This window comes from Aricia agestis, chromosome Z (assembly GCF_905147365.1).
Source record: "Aricia agestis chromosome Z, ilAriAges1.1, whole genome shotgun sequence".
NCBI lineage: Eukaryota > Metazoa > Arthropoda > Insecta > Lepidoptera > Lycaenidae > Aricia > Aricia agestis.
In genome coordinates, this window is record NC_056428.1 from 19,940,029 (window position 1) to 19,961,699 (window position 21,671).

The 21,671-nt window shown below is 33.2% G+C and overlaps 1 protein-coding gene across 1 annotated transcript in view; it reads right to left on the reverse strand.

The window, feature by feature from the left end:
* The window catches only part of LOC121739123 (glutamate receptor 1-like), a 127,470-nt gene that overhangs the window by 36,572 nt on the left and 69,227 nt on the right, over nucleotides 1-21,671 (reverse strand). The window lies entirely within an intron of this gene.

Sequence of the window (21,671 nt, forward strand, 5' to 3'; positions counted from 1 at the left end):
AAACGCAGACTGAACCCTCCGAGATTTATTAAAATAATGTACTAAGTATTGTACACAATGAAAAGGTCTACAGACAACTGCCGAATTGGTATATGTCTATCTCTTATGGATATCCCACAATAACAGTTTTTTGTCATTTACTTTTAACGGCAAATACGGCATTAATCTTTATTCAATTATACACTTTAAATACATTGTTGATTTAATAAAGATCTATATGGCCTTTTACAGTTAGATAAATGATTTAAATGAATATTTTCGAAGATATTACATATTTAAAATTGCGAGACCTAGCTTTTGGGGCGGATAGTAATACGTATATTTTACGGATAGTAATAATATTCTTTACTAATATTATAAAGCGGAAGAGTTTGTTAGTTGTTTGTTTGAACGCGCTAGTCTCAGAAACTACTGGTCCGATTTGAAAATATCTATACTAATATTAAAAAGCGGAAGAGTTTGTTAATTAGCTTTAAATAATTTCCCCCCGTTTTTCCACACTTTCCTCTATTTCTTCGCTCCTTTTAGTACTAGCGTGATAAAATATAGCCTATAGCCTTCTTCAATAAATGGGCTATCTAACACTGAAATATTTTTTCAAATCGAACCAGTAGTTCCTGAGATTAGGGCGTTCAAACAAACAAACAAACTCTTTCGTTTTATAATATTATAGTATAGTATATAGATTGATTATTATCTTAAGGCGGGGATTAATCTCAATCAAAAACGATAACCTTGCACTCAACCAAAGACCAAGCGTATACGCATCGCAATAAGATTCATTTTAGCTTAGCATAAAACTGTAACAACTCGGCCGGATCTTCTCTATTTTTCATGTTTTTTTTTTAATATCTTTTGAAATAAACATTAAGAAACAAAATTGTTCGGTTAAAGAAATTTTAATATAGATTTACTAACAATTTATTCAAATAAAATGTATAATTATCCTAGTTAATACTTATATTTCGATGAAATAGAGTTTTTACGGAGGTGAGTTTGTAAATTAATTACAGCCAAAGTATTACGTTTTATTAAAATGTTTATGGTTTAAGGTATTTTAAATATTGTGCTTTATATCTCATATTTTTTAACACTTCGTTATTATATTGGAACTAGGTAAACCGGGAGTCACGGAATAACAAATTGGGGTTTATCCTCGCCTTAAGAAACTACTGGAGCAATTTTTATGTTATTTGGCACACAAGAAGAATAGACCACTTGAAATGACATAGGTTTCTTTTTTTGCGGAAAAATGTACGATTTCCGTGACATTCTTAAATTACGCGGGCAAAGCCGCGCGGAACATCTAGTAATCAATATAAATCAAAACTACTGAATCGATTTTAATCATTTTTTCAGTGGCTATATATTTTATACCCGTGCGAAGCCGGGGTGGGTCGCTAGTTTACTAAAAAGATAATAATTTCTGATCCAATTTTTGTGAATTTTGATGTAATTATTTTGATAGCAAGCCGTGTTATTTCTTAAGAAGAAATACTTTCTGAAAGTATGAACTTAGCAACGACAAAATATTATCTTACCAACATGATTTTTTTACCACAATTATTATCAGTTAGAAAATAGAAAATAACTAAGTAATTCACAAGTCACAACTAACATTGCGAGGCCTGCTGCAGTAGCTAAAATGTCTTCAATTATTAATGACGTCATCTAAAATTAAAAAGTTGAGAGAAAATATGAGGACTCAGAAGCGGAGTTGCGGGCAGCATCTAGTTTCAAAAATTTGAGATGTGTCAAGGGACATCCGAATGGAACGTTATCTTATGTTCAAAAAACCTGTACATCTATTGACGCCCTGGAATACTAACAACGCATCGCTGTTTGGTATCAATTAAAAAGTGGCGAGGTTTAATATCGTTCTGTCTAGCCTCCTTTACGCCGAACGCGCGATAAGGAACTTCGTTCCAAAAACTAGATGATGCCTGCAACTCCGTTGAGCCAAAATTCTTTTATTGCGCGGTAACTGTACGTTTTTCCGGAATAAAAAGTATCCCGTGTGTATTCCCGGGCACAAAGTACCTCCAATCTCCATATCAAATTTTCGCAAAATCGGTTCAGAGGTTCTCTTCTCGCCGCACCACTGAACCGATCAGCTGTTCTCTGTTAAGACAGACAGACACCTTCGCATTTAAATTATTAGTATGGATTCACTGTATTGGTAGCTTAGGCAGGAAAGACAATAATTTCAATTCACAAATCCGAATGGTAAACAAGTTTGAGTCACGTATAAATCTACTGACTGCTTAATCCCCAAACTGTTCCGTCGAGATAAATGTGCGGTGGACGTGGTGAAACTTTCAATGTGACTATTCGTTACATATGACGCAACCCGCGACCCTTGAGGTCTAACCACTGGGCTAATGGTGTGACGGCTGGTGCCAGCATCAATCATGGTCAAGGCGATATTGTATTAATTCGGTCTGCAGTCGTCGATTTAGTTTCGTAGGTGATAGGTTTAAAACAAGATACAAGCTTTAACATTATATTGTGCGAGCTTTTGCCCGCGGCTTCGCTCGCGTTAAGAAGTATTGTTATATACAGACTTACATCCCCTATTTTAACCCTTTGGAGGTAGAATCGACCAAAATCCTTTCTTAGCGGATGCCTACGTTATATCATCTACCTGCATGCCAAAATTCAGCCCGATCGGGCCAGTGGTATATGGCTGTGCGTTGATAAATCACCATGTCAGTCAGTCACGTTTGAGTTTTATATATAAGTATATAGATTGTTCTAAGACCTCGTGATTTAGATCATTATAAAACCACTAGACGTTCCGCGCGGCTTCGCCCGTGTATATTAAGAATTTCACGGAAACTGTACATTTTTTACCACAAAAAAAGTAGTTAGTGTCGCTTCAAGTGGTCCTCTCTATATCTATGCCGAATAACCTTAAAAATATTCCAGTTATAGTTCGTGAGAAAAACACTATCAAATATTTTTTTTCCTGTTTTTTCACATTTTCCTCTGTTTCTTCGGTCCTATTCGTCTAAGCGTCATAATATAATATAGCTTATAACCTTCTTCGATTAATGATCTATCTAACACTGAAACAGTTTTTCAAATCGCACCAGTAACTTCTGAGATTAGAGCGTTTAAACAAACTCTTCAGCTTTTTAATATTATTATTAGTATCTAGATAAGTATAGATTGGACTTATGGCGGCTCTCGACATAGGCGAACGCGTTGGCCAACGCGTCTGCAGACGCGTTGGCAGTGCGCTTGCAACGGCGTATGTGAGTAATCCACACATAGGAAGGTCGTTCAGTATGCTTTGGATCGCGCCAATGTGCGGACGGATTCAAAATGGATGTTTAGTCGCTAACAGCTGCAGCTGTTTATTTATTCACAGCTTATAATTACTTTGTAAATGTGGACAAGAAAAAGTTTTTAAAGAGTATTCTCGAAATAAATAAATAAAAGGCGAGAAAACGTAACAAACAAAGAAATAAACTCACTTTTACATAATATTTTATAATAATAAAATAATATAATTAATTATTTTATTACCTACTTATTATTTATTAAATTATTACATACAAAAATTATTGCATATTATAATAATTATCATAATTATAACTCCGGGCGAACTGATCGCGCGGCCTATGTGTGGATGGAGCGCGAAGCTTGCGACAAATGTCCTTTGATCTTTTGCCGACATTTCCGACCCGCGCGGCAAGCTCGCAGACGCGTCGGCCAACGTCTAAATACCTACGGCCAACGCGCGAACGCCCGTTCTACACATTGGGCCAACGCGTCTGCGGACGCGTTGGCCAACGCGTTCGCCTATGTCGAGAGCCGCCAATAGATTGCTGATCACTAAGATTTAACAAACTAAGCGCAAAATTGAGGTTGTTAGATCTTACACATGACTCAGTGACTATAATAAACATAAAAAATTACTTGAGTCTCGAAAAAAAAACATTTTTTTGGTAAGCATAAATGAGACTGCACAGCCTAATTACTACAAAATGAAACTAATTACAAGGAAATAAGGTGGGTAATTGAAAATGTATTACAGTAGCTCGCAAAGGGCGAAAATTAAAAGCTTTGACCGCGCTGACGGCTTGCGGTTGTTACGACTCGTACGAATACGTCCGAATCGATTTTACAGCTCGCTTCACTCGAATTAGATGGAATCGGATAAATCATTTATGATTAAACATGAATTCTATCACCTTTTTCTATTGCAACTACTTCTGAACTGGGATTCTAAATTAAATTAATAATGTTTAACTGTGTTTTATTATTTCTGTTGTGTAGTTAAAATAGCATTTTGTATCGTAGTGCTTTATTTGTAAAGAATAATTATTATGAAGTGAAGTAACAAGTATATCACCATGGCAACCTCCATCCAACTCCCGCTCATAGATAATGTTGTCTTCTTTCTTCTCGTTCCATTCTATATCATTTTTGTCCCAAGCGTCCAACGTCGTGTTTTTTACTTCTAGAAATGTATTGTATATGTTGTTTTCATTTTGTGTAATAAGTCCTTTGCCTGGAGGAATTTCATTCTGTACGTTCGGGTGTAGCAGGTCCTGTACTATGTTCGGCTTCGTAAGTATAGATTCAAGGTAAGGTGCAGGCGAATCTTCAAAATTATTATTCGTAGTTTGTAAGCTCCCTTCGTTAACAGACTCTTCCGTTATAATATCGCAGCGTGTAGATCCATTCTCTGTTTTAACTTGTGATTTAGCTCGGTTTTGCATATCCAGTAGTTTTACTTTGATGGAAATAAATTCCTCTTCAATGTTGTAACTAGTTTCAATCTCAGTATCCAGTTCTTCATCTGGTACTTCAGATATTATATTGTCTTGCAGTTGTCGAATTATTTGGAAATCTTCGTGTAAGTTCTGTAGTCTGACATGAGCCTCCGCGTAGTCAAGATTCTCATGTTTCTTTAAGTATGATTCCCACCTCGTAAATTGTGCTCGTATGGAGGCGCGAATCCTCTTCCAATGCTCCAAGTTCGTAGTCATCCTCGTCGCCAACTCTGTTGTGTAGTTAAAATAGCATTTTGTATCGTAGTGCTTTATTTGTAAAGAATAATTATTATGAAGTGAAGTAACAAGTATATCACCATGGCAACCTCCATCCAACTCCCGCTCATAGATAATGTAATGTAGAATATATATCAATTTCATTCATTTGTAATAAATAATAATTGATATTCATAGGTGGATGAAATCACCAGAAGTGTTAAAATATACTCTTTTGATAAAATAATATTATCTAATAAGATAAGAACAAAACATTTTATCGCAGAATATTATTATTTGATAAATATATTTTTATCAGTACTTACCTAAAACACCATTGAGTACCATAAAAATAATAACAAGAAGTCTTAAATCCTAATCTATCTATATATATAAAATTGGATTTTCAGTTGTGTTAGTAACGGATTGGGCTAATTTTAGTTTTAAAATATTCGTAGAAGTCCAGGGAAGGTTCCAAAGTGACACGAAGTTCACCGGGACAGCTAGTTAATGATAATAATTTTTACCAACATGTATTATTTAACATCTTTAAAGTATTACATAAATGGGTTCAATGTCCGTATAGGAACCAAGGTAAAACACCCGATATTAAGTGATTATACGCTCACACATGAACTTATGATGCACGATTTTACCGATTACAAAATTTCATTTTGAGTATTAAAGTCCGATATTGATATTTGATTCAATGAATCCGATCAAATGGACGGACAGACAACGAAGTGTCCCGTTTTTAACCTTTGGGTACGGATCGGTACGGAACCCTGATAAGAAAAAAATATTTACAACGCAATAGTTAAATGATAATATTCCTTAAACAATTACAATTTTAGCTCCTATAAATTTAATCTCCGAGAAATAATTGAATCCCAAAGAGTTATAAACGTAAGAGTAAGTTGTAAGAAATTTGAATATTTCAGGACTTCGTCCGATTCGTAAAGGGTATACCCGTTTCGTTTTACACCCTCTGACACGATATTATTAACAAAAAGTTGTACAGATATTAATTATAATATATTTAAATATAATTATGTGTGGTTCCTAGAATGTAGACTGCAGAGGCACTAAAAATTGTATGAAGGTCTAATAAAAATATACTTATTTTAATTTGTTTATATACAAAATATTTAAAAATTAACTAATGAAAATTAAGTACTTATGTTAAAAAGTTAGTGCAACAATTATTATAATAGGTATATAAAATATATTTTTACAGTATCATAAAATCATTTAATAAATACCAAATAACATTAGCAAAATCAAAACTAATAACCGATTCGATATCTCGTAATCAGATCGGTGTTTTTAAATATATTTTGGTATTTTGGTCTGAGAATTGAGAAAGATTTTATGTTCGTTCGTCAACATTTTTTGTAATTTAAGAATGACACGTGATACTGTAAATACGCACTGTTATTTTAGAATCTAATTTCTTTTATTTCTTTACCCCACAAAATCTTGTGACAAAATGCGTGTATTTCGATAATATCCCTTAAATATATGACTAAAATGTAAGCATTCTCGAGGCAGTAGTTTATATTATTAAATGGGTATCCATAGACCCATTTCGCTTAGTTCCGCTAGGGTACTCCAGTAATGGATAATGGATATTATATATAAAATGTTACGGTATCCGGATAAATAATAATCACAATAGAAAAATATATCAAATTGTATTTCGAAGAAAGTAAAATCACTGCTGAAAATGTATTTGGATTATCATTTTTATCATTGTGATTAAAAGTTAGTGAAACGAAAAACAAAGTCTTTTGGGCGAGGACAAACCCCATTTTTGTTATTTATTGACTCCCGGTTTACCTAGTTCTAATATAATAACGAAATGTAAAAATATGGGATAATATATAGCACAATAGTATTTGAAAGGGTTTAAATCGTATTAAATATTTTAATAAAACGTAATACTTTGCCTGTAATTAATTTACAAACTCACCTCAGAAAAAAATATTTGTCATCGAAATATAAGTATCTAATAACTAGGATAACATACATTTTATTTGAATAAATTGTTATTGAGTCTATATTTATACGTGGGAGAGCCATGCTTCGGCACGAATGGGCCGGCTCGACCGGAGAAATACCACGTTCTCACAGAAAACCGGCGTGAAACAGCGCTTGCGCTGTGTTTCGCTGAGTGAGTGAGTTTACCGGAGGCCCAATTCCCTTTCCTATCCTCCCCTATTCCTTCCCATCACTACCCTCCCCTATTACCCTATTACCTCTTAAAAGGCCGGCAACGCACCTGCAGCTCTTCTGATGCTGCGAGTGTCCATGGGCGACGGAAGTTGCTTTCCATCAGGTGACCCGTTTGCTCGTTTGCCCCCTGCTTTCATAAAAAAAAATATTAAAAAGGTTTGTACCGAACAATTTTGTTTCTTAATATTTACCTATCTCTAAAGATATTTAAAAAACACATAAAAAGTTACATAGAGAAGATCCGCCCCTCGAAACTACAATTTTATGCTAAGCTAAAATGAATCTTATTGCGATGCACACACGACTTCGGTTGTGTGCAAGGTTATCGTTTTGGAATTTAGGTAAATGCTTGCCTTAAATATGTTAATTTACTATATTATTCTTATAGATAAAATTATTACAGATTAAATAATAATTAAAAAAAAACTGACACAAAAGATAAATAAGTCTCAGTAATCTAAATTCAAATATAGAATAGAATCAGAAATAAGGTACTGTTTTTACACTTTGGGTACGGAACCCCAAAATGATTTCTTGTAAATGCAAGGAAAATTGTAAAAGAATTATGCGGATGTTGCAAAGCGGGCTTGAAAGTTTCTGTTATTTGTCAACACTGTGTAACTCTCGTCAATATTTTCCGAACTTCCAGAGTTATTCGATTATAAAGAAGGCACCTCGAGGTGTACCCCAGCGTTAGTGCTAGAAAAGGGACTTAAATATATTATTATTATTTTATCTCTGAAAAAAATCACAAGAGTCAAAATTGTAGGAAATTTAATGATCTACAACTTTTACTCCATTTATTTTTTCTGTATTTTGATAATAATCGCGGTACAGATAGAACAGGCGAAATTATACTTTGACTTATTTTTTGCAGTTATTTCCATAAATATTAATTTTACATAAAAAATTATAAGGACTAAATTTGTAGAAAATCAAATTTGCGACAGATTAGATCCTTATCATTTTCTTAAAAAATTAAGGAGATATTATAGCTAAAAAAAAGACCTTTAAACCAATATGGCGGCTAACGCACACGTCGGATTTGGAAACACTGGCGCAAAAAAAACTGACTATAATAATTAATTTTAGAAAAATCTAACTCTACTTGGCTAGTACAATCTTTCGTAAAATATAAACTGTGCACCGCGCTCCCATATTCACCAGCACCCGTAGCATGGCTATAGTGAAAATACAAAAGTATAGACAAACAGCGGAGATAAACTGAAGGTACCGATCCGATCTTTATCGCGGCTAGCTGCGATCGACAAAAAATCAAATATAATGCCACTTTATGACATAAACTTTAGTCTACGTCATAAAGTAGGGTTTTATTTGATTTTTAGGACTATAGTCGCGATAAAGATCGAAACGGAATCTTCAGTTTATCTCCGCTGTTTGTCTATACTTTTGTATTTCTACTGTAGCCATGCTACGGGTGCAGAAGGCGTGAAACTTTCAAACAAAAATGCGTATGCGTACGTAATCCGAACCAAACGAGGCTTATAAACCTACTCTTAATCTGTGCACATTTTTAAGCAAGTTCAACTGTGATTGGCTGATAAAAAAAAAGATGAATAAGAAGAATAATAATTTACAAGAATACGGATTTACCCCTTTCCTCTATTTCTGTTTCTTTTTCATTCGTCTTCTTAGTAATAACAGAGAATAGTTACTCTTTCGCGATCCATATCCAAACAAGCACGTTCGAGCGCACCAAAAGCAAAATATTGACGGAACATGGATGGGGTCAGGATGGGGACGCGGCCAAACAGTGCTAATGCGTAACCAATTAATACATTCTATTGAAACAGTAAGAATTATTTGAGTTTTTGGCTAACATTTGCACAAGCTGTAATAGACTAAGTCTCTAAAAAGCTGCGAGTTCCAGGCTTATAATTTCGTGATTGAAACATGTTATTTTGTATTTTACATAAAAACATAACGATTTCACTATCAAAAACCATCAGAACAGCTTTTAGCTTTGTTCGATATTACTTCTCAAAGTAAATATCATACCAACATGAGAGTGATTTAGTTCCAGCGCTCCTGTTATATACTTTGTACTCCGTAGTCAAATTTTGGAATCACGGGAGGTTACACCGAATAGTGTAGAACCAATATCGATTCTAAGCTGTACAAAAAACGATATCAAATATTGACACTATGTAAACCAGTAATTCTAGGTTTTCGGTCTTTTTCGATAGTAAAAAGCAAACAGTGGCATGTTACAAAAGTTCATGTTTGATTTTAGAAGGCTATGTTACTTTTTGTCAAATGTTTCCTTTGATTTTTTAGGCTTTTAGATGTAGTTTTGCACTTGAACGAAACGAATTCAATGAATTGAAACAAAATCTTATATCTTTAAACGAGCAATTCTTGTATATATATATATATATATATATATATATATATATATATATATATATATATATATATATATATATATATATATATATATATATATATATATATAATATTTATTAATTTAAATAAGAAAAAAGAAAATGGATAGATGTTATAAAATAATGGACCAAAAGTAATGTAACGGTAGGTTAAAATAATTTAATCACCATAAAACTGAGAATCGGGGAATTCTTCTAGCGAGTCACAGACAGTTTCCTGGGAATCAGTAATTGACAACTTAGTTTTCTTTGTCAATGGTTCTTCCGTGAACATAGTCTGAGATGCGGAACTAAAATTTTCAGTTTCGCAGAATAAGTAATTACCACGTTTTGTAAGAAAAACGTGGTAATTACTTATTAAAGGGCTTCTATAAAAACAATGAACCTAATTCACATTTGGAACCCACATCTATTTAATGTACTCATTTTTTTATCTAAAATCTACAAAAGGTTTGCAACATCTGACTAAAATATCACTTACCTGCCTTTTTCAGGGAAACACTTAGTAAACCAACTCAAAAACAACTTTAAACAACGTAGCCTTCCGTTTAATTCCGTGGTTTGGGTTCAGCTAAATAAATCAAGTCAATAGACGTGTAAAAACTAAGTCATGTCATCTATTTCTATAGCGTTCGACACGATAGACGTCACAAAATATTTGTAGGCCGCAACTACTAAACATTTTTGAAAATGTGCGCCGCAACGATCGGTTAAAGGAATAAGCCCAAGATCAGAAGAAATTAATTCTTCTGACCGCCGAATCTCGTAACGAAGATGGCACTAGGTATAATATTATTATGATGATGAATAAATTTATAAGGGCTCAGAATAGACATAAAAATTGTTTATGTAATAATACATGTGGGAGATTAAGAAATATTTTTAATTTATAAATAATTACTTTCACAATAGTTTTTGTCTCCCGCTTTATATTGGGGAGGGAATCAGGAATTCTTCCTACTCCTCCTATTTTCTTCTGATTAATTTCGTTGCGGGTCCCAAGAGAGCTTTAGCATGTCCCTCGGGCTCCCTGAGATCATATCAAAGGGTTTTCGTGGTTGGATGCCGCTGTCGATCCTGGCGACACAGGAGATACAGTGGTGGGAATGTGTGGTGGGTCAAAGCCCGTTATTTTAAATAGTTTTTGTTGGATAGTCAATTGATATTTGGACAGTCAGTTGACAGTTGATGGAAAGTCAGTTGATACGTCATAGACGAACACGCCTCTCCCCCACTCGGTTCTCTTCCCCTTCTATCCCTACAAGTTTATAAAAAGGGGATGACTTATTATCGACAGATCAGAAGTTGTCTGATTTTGGGCACGGCAAGAAGTTGCTCTGAACTGTCTTTAGAATAACTTGGAAATATATCTGGTAAGTTGTTTTATATATTGACGACCTCTGTGGCTCAGTGGTGAGCGCGTTGGTAGCTCAAGCCGGGGGTCGCGGGTTCGAATCCCACCGATGGAACAATAAATTTTCAATGTTCCCGGGTCTGGGTGTGTATTAAATATGTGTATGATATAATAAAAACCTTAAATATATGTATAGTATAAAAGTATTAAATATATTTCCGTTGTCTGGTACCTGTAACACAAGTCCTTTAGGTACTTAGCACGGGGCCAGACTGACGTGGTGTGAAGCGTCCATAGATATTATTATTAGTATTTATTATAATAAATTAATAATGATAATAATTAATTTATGATAATGATGCTTAATGAATTATTGTACCTGGATGACGGAGCTTACTCGGAATAGCAAACACTCATTGACTTCGTGTTACTTAACAACGCCATCTGCTGGAATAGCTTTAGCTGTTGTTGTGTCCTTAAAGCAATTAGTTGCTCACACAATAGTATTATTATTCGCCAATAGATGTCAGGAAGAGTCATATTTTTCAGTTTATCGATTATCGATAAAACACGAAAAAAAAGACATTTTCTAAAAATGATTCCTTGCTAGATCGATTTATCGCCCCCGAAATCCCCTATATACTAAATTTCATGAAAATCATTGGAGCCGATTCCGAGATTCCAATTATATAATTATTATAATATAATGTATACAAGAATTGCTCGTTTAAAGATATAATATTATACAATATACATCTTTTGTTTATTTGTGTTAGTGTTGTGTAGTTGTTATTTAAATAAATTGTTTGTTTTATATATTTTATTTTTCTTTTATATACACTAGATGATGCCCGCAACTCCGTTGCGCCATTTGGACCGTACATTTTTCCGGGATGACAAGTATCCGATGTCCTTTTCTGAGACTCAAAGCATCACTATATATTTTTTCAATATTATGCTGCGGTTCAGCGGTTCGGGCGTGAAGACCGAAGAGGTAACAAACAGATAGACTTTCAAATTTATTATATTATTAGTATGGAAACAAAAATGTAAACCTTCTGACACAGTCGGGTGTATAGTGATTGTAATTAACAAAAATGCTTATTTTAATTAAACGTTCGAAAGTTAGCCAACTCAGTGAACATATTTAAAAATCATTGCAATTAATTAGCTATATTGCTCGTGCATGCATGATTGAGTTTAAAGGTAATTTTAACATTTCATCGACGTTTAACTTAAATATTTGATAATGCATCATAATAATGTAATGGAAATATTTTAGTCGACCATAATTATAGTTCAGAAACAATTTCAAACCAAAAGTGATTAAATGATAAACGAGTGGAATAGTATTTTATGTTATGCAAAATATTTACTAACAAGATGACTAATTGTTGAACGTAGTAAGTATCACTTCCCTCTTAATTATATACCTTCCCTGCCTGCCTAGCATACGCCAACGAGATATCTCACTCTACATGTTTTCTCGATGTTTGATGGTTTGTCTTTTCATCTCTATTGACAATAGCATTACAAACATTTTTTCTCGCGTAGATGTATCATCGAAATAATACATTTTTATAGAGTTTTGTCGAGATAATGTGGAGATATTGACATTATGAGACAAGTAGTTTTTAATTATCTCGAGAGTGAGATATCTCGTTGGCGTATGCTAGGCAGGCAGGTCTTCCATATTTCAAGACTAAAATTACCCAAATCGATTCAGAATTAAATCGTTGCAGAGTTTAAACAAGACTACCAAAGTTGAAAATTAATACTTATTTATATAGATTCACTAGCTGTAGCCCGCGACTTCGTCCGCGTTAGGAAAATGTGATAACAAAGATAATGACAAATAATGAATTTTCCCTTTTTAAGGTTCCTTACCCAAATGGGAATTTATTACAAAGACTTTGAAGATTGTCTGTGTGTCCGTCTCCAGACTGTATCTCAAGTACCGCGCTAGCTAGATAGTTGGCATAACTAATCGTTTTTCTATTGCCGTTATAGCAACAAATACTAAAGACAAAATACTTAAAGAAAGTATTTGAAGGAGGCTCCCATACAACAAATGCCTTAATTTGGCCTTTTGCCGTCAATGTGATTACAAGATACGTATTTAAATTTTATTAATCAGTTTAATCACTAAGTACATGCTATAAAACAAAATCCATAGTTTTGTCTGTATGTATGACATACAGACATTGTCTGATCGTGGTATACTTATAATTAAAAACCACTGCACGGATTTTCATGCTCTTTTCAATCGAAATAATGATTTTTCGGGAGGTTCAGGCATATTAAAATTGTTTAGTTTCTGTATGCATTTGAGTAAACAGTTGTCGGAAAAAATTAAGCCCTATGAATTATGATATGAGACATAGGTAATAATAAAAGAATGTATGGCGGAAATATGTTCCTTTTCTAGATCTACAAAAAAGCTCGCCATAGAATATTATGTCTATCCTTGAAGGTGAAGGAGCTATGCTTACATTTATTTTTATATTGAAATTACGCTGAAGTTAGCTGCTACCGACTTAAAAATTATGAAGATCGAATACCTACAGAAATAGTTGACGCGTCTATTGTGTCCCATTATCATATCACCACTTTCGTAAGCATTGTAGGTACCAAATTCGGGTTAGGTATATACAGCTACAAAACAGTTTTGAAAATCAGTAAAAAACGGTTGATCAATAATATAATCAAAGGCAAGAGTTTTTATAATACCTTATGTAACGTGATGATACACGGCCTAATTATAGTAATGATAATGATTAGTATTTAAATTGACACATTGCCATTTAAATATGCTTTTAGTTGTTAAACAACGCCGCAATTGCCGAACAGGTATGCCGTATCTAGAGATATAAGAATTCAAGAGTTCTGTACAGCACCTTCGGAACCAGGTTATACTTCGGCGCAAATTCTTATTTTTTGGTACTTTAAGCTTAAAATCCTTCAGAAAAGCGTACATATAAATTTCAAGGTCCCATTGATTTCTCATGGATTGCATCATCAGATCACCACTTTTGTGATCATGTTATCAAATTTGGGCTACATCTCATTCAACAACAAAAGGATTTTGGAAATCGGTCCACAAATGCCGGGATGTCCGCGAACCATTATAAAAAAGGTTAAATATATCCTCCTCCTTCTCGGAAGTCGGTAGCCTAAGTTATTCCTTACTACATCAGCTACGTGCCTAAAAAAGTCCTGTCAAAATCGCTCCAGCCGTTTCAGAGATTAGCCGGAACAAACAGACAGACAGACAGACATACAGACAAAAATTGTAAAAAATGTTGTTTTGCTATCTGTACCCTATAAACATTCTTATGCATGTAGTAAAAAACGGTTCTTTCAATATTACAAACAGACACTCCAATTTTATTTATATGTATGTATATGTATCTATACGATTATTAGTATTTTCTTTGTTTTCAATCACTTGCATGTTGCAGTAATGGGTAAATAACATTATCCCATTTGAGTTTGTTTTAAGGAAACTGAATAAGCCTTGTGCCTCGATTTTCACGGCGAGCGATTCGATGATACACGCTGCGACATCGACAGAGGATAAAATAATAAATAAAATAAAATTTAGTAGACACTACATAAAAATCAAGTGAGGTGAAGTGCCTGCTACCCTATATAGGTTAGGAAACCTGTAGTTAGGGCTAGCGGTCTCTTTTCCCCTAAATGCAGAACATACAATTTTTATACAGTATTAGCAATAGTTCCTTAATTACAATCATAATATTAATACGCGAACGCAAAACTTTGTAACCCTTTTTACTAAAAATGGGGAAACGTAGGTGCATGAAAATTTGCACAGATATAGTTTATATGGTGAAGGAGTGCATCGAGCTAATATTATTTTGAAATTATGCTTTTATCATACATTTTTTTAACAAATAAAACATTACACACACTACAACGTGTGTTGTAGTGTGTGTAATGTTTTAAGAGAAATGACAGATTTTTGATTTTTGCCTATACATACGAATTATACTCTTTTATTTATGGTTGAAGTCTATCGACAACAAATTGACAAATGGAGTTGTTTACTGGATAATACATTTTTCCTCCGCTAGGCTGCGCTTTGTATTTCTGACCCATAACAAACATTCTAGAGGTTTTATTACAAAGTTTTATTTATTGGTTTCAATAAAAATGCCTCGATGTGTGATAATAGGGTGCAATGAGTATGGAAGACATACATTTTCAAACGATCCGGAATTAAAAAAGTTATGGGAAAAAGCTACAAAATAAAAAAATTCAAAGCTTCAAAGAATTCGAGGTTATGCTCTAAACATTTTAAAGAATCCGATTATCAAGAAATTTGTGCTACGACAAGAAATTTGTGTCTAATTTCTAAAGTAGGGGTATGATAAGTCTAAAAAAATATATGATGTACCTACATTACTATAAAAACTACCAAAGAAAATTCTTTTGAACGAGATCTAGCAAGTAGTTTTTTTTTATACGTCATAAATGGTAGATTTTAAATTAACTTTCATTAAATCAACTGAAATATAAAAAGAAATCAAAAACCTTTTAATTTCATAAAAATAAACCTTATTGCTGCTGCGGAACCGTTCACAGGCGGGTCTAACTCGCACTTAGCCGGTTTTATAACCAGCCCGAAAAAATTAACAGCGGCGCTTAAGTAGTTTTCACTACAATATCTTCAGGGGAATCTGTAATTCTGACAAAAACTTAATAGATACTGGTCTAGAATAAAAAAATCGTTTATTGCGTGGGAACCACACATTTTTCCGGGATAAAAAGTATCCATTCCTTTTCTAGGACTCAAATTGTCTTCATACCCAGCAAAATCCGTCAGCGTGAAGAGGTAACAGAAAGACAGATAGATAGACATGCTTTCGCACCTATACAATATAATATGACGTATTATAAAACAAAGTCGCTTTTTTCTCTCATGTCTCTTCTTTCTTCTCTAATCTCTAAAACTTTGAAAGGCATCTCGCGAACTACTGGAGCAATTTTTATGTTATTTGGCACAGATAAGAAGTAGACCACGTGAAAGATCATAGGCTATCGATTTTAATCATTTTTTCAGTGGCTATATATTTTATACCCTTGCGACACCGGGGCGGGTCGCTAGTTTTTAATATTAGTATAGATTTCAACATTTACAAGCGGCGACCGCGCCCTATAAGCATGTGCTCTTTCACCGCCGCCTCGCCGCTTGTCGCGAAATCCGAAACAGCGGCCTAATATCAGATGTATCGAGGACAGACAGCGGTTTATTATCATGCGAAATGTACTGGTAATGGAAAATACACACGATGGGTTCATGTTTTAAACAGCATTTGAATAAAAAAATGTGAAACCTTTTTCGCAATCCTCTTTTGTTTAATACCATCATCGTTTTAGGCGTATTTGGGTTTCTTGTATGACTCGTGTGTTTGTGATAACGTATCTTGTATAATTTAGAAATATTTATATACAATTTTGTCCAGCCATTTCCTTTGTTTTTCTTATTTCTCATTAACATAATATTGTGACCAAAGGTTCAAGGATCTATTTATACCGAATACTTTTTCAATCTTTCGATTCTTATACTCGACGCAAATGATTTTTAAAAGCTTTTTTGTTGTTAATTATGTACTGACATCATAATTTTCTTACTCCTTGGTTAGCTGATGCATACAATTTTGATATCCCCTTATGAAAATATTACCCAAGTACCACAACTCACAAGATCCTCTCCTATTTATCTAATGTTGTGGTCAATGCCACTATATTTTAATCAAAATAATCATATTATCTATGAAGTTTTAATTGTGACAAATTATTATGAATTCTATATTATTCGTTGGTAAGGAATTCTTAAATTTTCTACCTATCCACAGATTTTTTTCAAGTGGATTGTAAATCTAAACCGTTCTCAAACCCACACACACAAAAATCCTGCTGTTTAGGATATTCAATGACTAACAGGCATACAGAATAATGAATATTTACTATATAAAGATTAAACAACGTTATAGACCAAGTTCCGCACCCTTCAGATCAAAATAATGATACGTAGACGTGCTTTATTTGTGAAGTGGTTTAATAAAAAAACTTGCGTGGCTCGTCGGTTAATACGCTTGTCACAGCCTTTGATTTTCCCGTACTTAGCCGTTTGCTCGTTGCACCACTGATCAAAGGATCTATATCAAAATTACTCCAGACCCATAATGTAGGTACATTTAATTAGTTATTTACATGTCTAGACAGGAGACAATTATACATGATATTGTATATATTTTTTTAAATCTGTAAGTATGTTGTTTTATTTATAAGATATCATATATCTTATATCTTTAAACGAGCAATTCTTGTATATATATATATATATATATATATATATATATATATACAAGAATTGCTCGCTCGACGATCCGATATATATATATATATATATATATATATATTAGAAACTGTTTCAATAACTGTGGAATAACATTGCATTCATCCTCCATGATTGTGGGCGTACATTAGGTGCTGAAATAAAGCTGTGATTAACCAGATATCGTCAGAATTGGAGCCGATGGGTTTGGGAGCATCCACCGTACTTCCCGACATTCTTAAATCTGGGCATTTTCCAGATGACGGTTGTCACCTATCAAAATGTCTATCGTCAGATAGACAGCAACACAATCGCTCTAGCCGTTTTGTTTTTGTTAGTTTTCCATATTATATAATAGATATAATATGACCGCAACCAAATTAGGATATTGTGGTATGCGATTTGGTTGTAATTAAGCCGTTGTGGTATTTATAGATGCATGTTGTCGTGGCTACGTCTTGATATGATGATTGACTATAATTACACCAATCACACTAGAATAGTAGTAATAAAAGGTATTGTTTCATGGATATAAACACTATATACAACATTCATTATAATACCTAATTGGTTAAGATAATAGAAGTTGCAGTCTTTGATAAAGTATTTTTATCTATTTAGTGTTGAAAATTAAATTCTAGCCATGGACTCAAAATAGAATTATTTGCATGGACCCGGGAATTCGAAATAATACTGAAACAAATATTGAGATTTCGTCACACATACTGAATAATACCGTTGACATTTCTGTTTTGTAAATGAAAAAAATAAAAATTACGGTCACAAAAGTTGCAAATAGAAAATTATTTACAAAATTTTATCCCAAATTAGCAACAGGTGAATTGCAGCACTGTTCTAAAGTTGCCAGTGTTTGTTGTTTTGAATTTTGTGTTCATTTGTGCAAAAAGTTGGCGTATTTTGGAAATTTATTTACAAATAAGGTGATTTCGCACGATATATTTTCACATTTCCGTATACCTACCCGTATACAGGTAAAATCCTTCATCGCATTGATGTTTGGCAAATAGATTCAGATATTCTTATTATTAAAATATAATATTTTCAAGGCTATGCTGCCAACGTAATTAATTATAAAATAATATATTCTGGTGATTATGCTACTAATGTAATGAAACATATTTTAAATATCTCGCAATTTCAGACTTGCTTCGTGATGCGGTTTATTTGCTTAAGTTTTTTTTCTCAATTTTATGTAAAAGCCATAAATTTCATGTAAAAAGTATTAAACGAATATTAAATCAGACACATCCATACTAATATTATAAATTCGAAGTGTGTCTGTCTGTCTGTTACTTCTTCCTAAACCTAAAATTACTGATGCATAAGCCGCTGAACTGATTTTATTGAAATGTGGCATGGAGATACTTTGACTCTCGGAAAAGGATATAGGATACTTTTTATCCCGGAAAAATGTACGTTTCCCGCACGATAAACGAATTTTGGCGCAACGGAGTTGCGGACGTTATCTAGTAATTAAATTAGGTCCAAAAATACGACGAAACGTTTCCAGAAAAGGTAGGAAGTTCGCTTCGCTGAGCTCGTCTTGACGGGGGCACTACCGTGCACGGTGCACCCAGACAATCTATCTATCCTCAGTCCTCATAATATTATTTTATAAAAATTTTAACACCAGAAGGTTTTCAAGATAGACCTCTATCACAGTAAATAGCTTAACTACACAACTTTATATTTTAAGACCAAATAAAATACTTTATCTAAATTGTGTAACATCAATGTCCTTGTTCTTTTCGTCGATTTTATTTTACCACTAAGCTCCAGCCACGACGCCAAACCACGAAATTGTGGCATATATTGACATAATTTCGAAGACACGGATATTGGATTTACAAAGTATAAAAAAACGTCGCTCTCAAAACTACTGACGATAAGAATTCTGGGAAAGTATTTTACTTGGAATACATTTGACTTGAAAAATTGGTTACGAATTTGATGATTACTCGTAGGTATATAAGATTACCTTCAACTTTCAAAATATTACTTACTATGACCTTATAAAATAACGATGAACTTTAATAACGATGAGTACAATAAAACTAATTAAACACCCAATAAAATAAAACAACTCAATTAATTCGAAACACACTTAAAAATAAAACGCTTTCTCAGAGAACACGGAATTACAATTCTAATTTACAAAACAAACAAACGCTATAATTGCATTTGTCTTAATTAAAGAAATGAAGTTCGTTTTTGAAATTTCCCAATAACAATAAAAGTACTTGATATTCATTATTGTTTATGAGTTAAATTTAATACAAGTTTGTGAATACCATAACCCGACCCTTCCAATATTTGGAGGCACTCAACTGAGATCTAATAATTTTAAGTAAATAATGGCGTTCACTTCAAATAATAGAATTTATTTATTTTTGTTCGAAGGGTCAATTAAGATCGGACACCGTTGATTTGAGGGTTACATGACAGGCGATGATATGGATAGGTTGAATCGTGGTTGAATCAACCTTACTTTCACTGCATGAAGGTGCCGGTTCGCAGCGGGCGACATGAAGCAATCGCAGACGACGTGTCGCAGCGACACTACTGGTACAAACCAGTAGTTTCGCTGCGATACGTCGGTACGGTATTTCATATTTCATAGAAATACATATAAAATATTATGTATTTCTATGAAATACCCTCCGCGGTTAGCGACACGAAGCTAGCGACACTTATTCATAGAAATACACAGGAAATAGTAGTGTCGCCACAACACGTCGTCTGCCGCAACTTCATGTAGCCGGCTTCCAACTTGTACCTTTAAAGCAACTTTAATAACTGGAAAGATAGTCTGCGTAAAATTTACGCATGCGTTTTCGAATAATTGCTCTATCTTTCTAATCAGCGCGAATCCATAGCTGTGCTTTTAGGACATCTCATTCGTCGCTGGGAGCTGCCCAGTGGCATACTTATCAATAAGGTAAGTTCCACCGATTTCGAAATATAACGACCGCGTGAGTCAAAATTACGCATGATTATCTTTATCGTGACTTTTATGATTTTGGCTTATATGACAGTTTTATTGTGTTTCGTTACTTTTAATACTTTTTATCTTAACTAAAATTACAATTTTATTATCAATGTGGCTCTCTGAGTAGCATAACATTTATGAAAAATCTTAGCTTGGAACTGCCTTAGGTATATGTTTATGCGTAGACGCTTAGAAGCACCAACTTTGAAGAGATATTTAAGATACAATATCTCTTATACAGTATGTTGCCAATTGAAGTGCTTGATACATCCGAAGACCATAATAATGAGTCAATAGCAAAAAAAAGGATTTATGGTTGTTTTTTCCCTTTTGAAAAAGGAGAAAGGCAAATGTGTCCTGCAAAAACTGTAAAAAAGTGAGCATAATGTTGATATGTGCCAAAGTTGTTTGTAACTTACTTATATGTAACTTTATTATCTAAAATTATAAAAAAACCTTACTGTTGAATTTCTACTTGAAAAAGATACTGATCGTTAAATTAAAAAATAAGTCTTCATTAGAAAGATTAGGTGTAATACTATTTTATTGATTTATAGAAGGAGTTTAAAGTTTTAATTTTTTAATACAAATAAAGAAGTTTTAAAAATTATATGCAGTATTAATTATTCTAATATATATGTGTTTAGGTGATAATATATAATTCATTGAAATAAATTAATAAACCTAGACCTACAACTTTTTTGACAACAAAATTTTACGCATGACTATCTTTTGCGTATTGCAAAATATGATTATCTTTCTAGGGTTAAACAGAAAAAATACAGTGAGTGAGAATTATACTGTTTTCTTAGCAGCTCATACATATTTTTTTAAAGAAAATACGAAAATAAATTATAAGTGACAACGTTTATCAGAACGTAGGGGCAAAAGCAGGACAATTTTCTGAGATGCCTTTAGAAGTAAACTTATCAATTATGCTTAAAAACACCGTCGTAACTTACAGGTTAACTTAATGAAAAGTGAATGTTGTTTAAGCTTGTTCCTGTCTTCTCTTTACTTTACCTTTAAAAAACGCTGCTATGTTTTGTTTATTATAATTTAATGAAGGATATTTTTTTAAAGAGCTACGTAAATGACAACCATAAATTTTAAGAATGTTCAAATATAGTTCTCTAAGATATTATTATAATTAGTTATTATTATGATATTGTTATACATCATATTATTTGTTATTATTTTTTCATTATGTTTAAGCTTTACCCTCCCCCTTAATAATTAAGTATTAGAATATAATACCATTATAATTTACAGTCTACAACCGCTCTAAAGTATGAGGATCGTACTT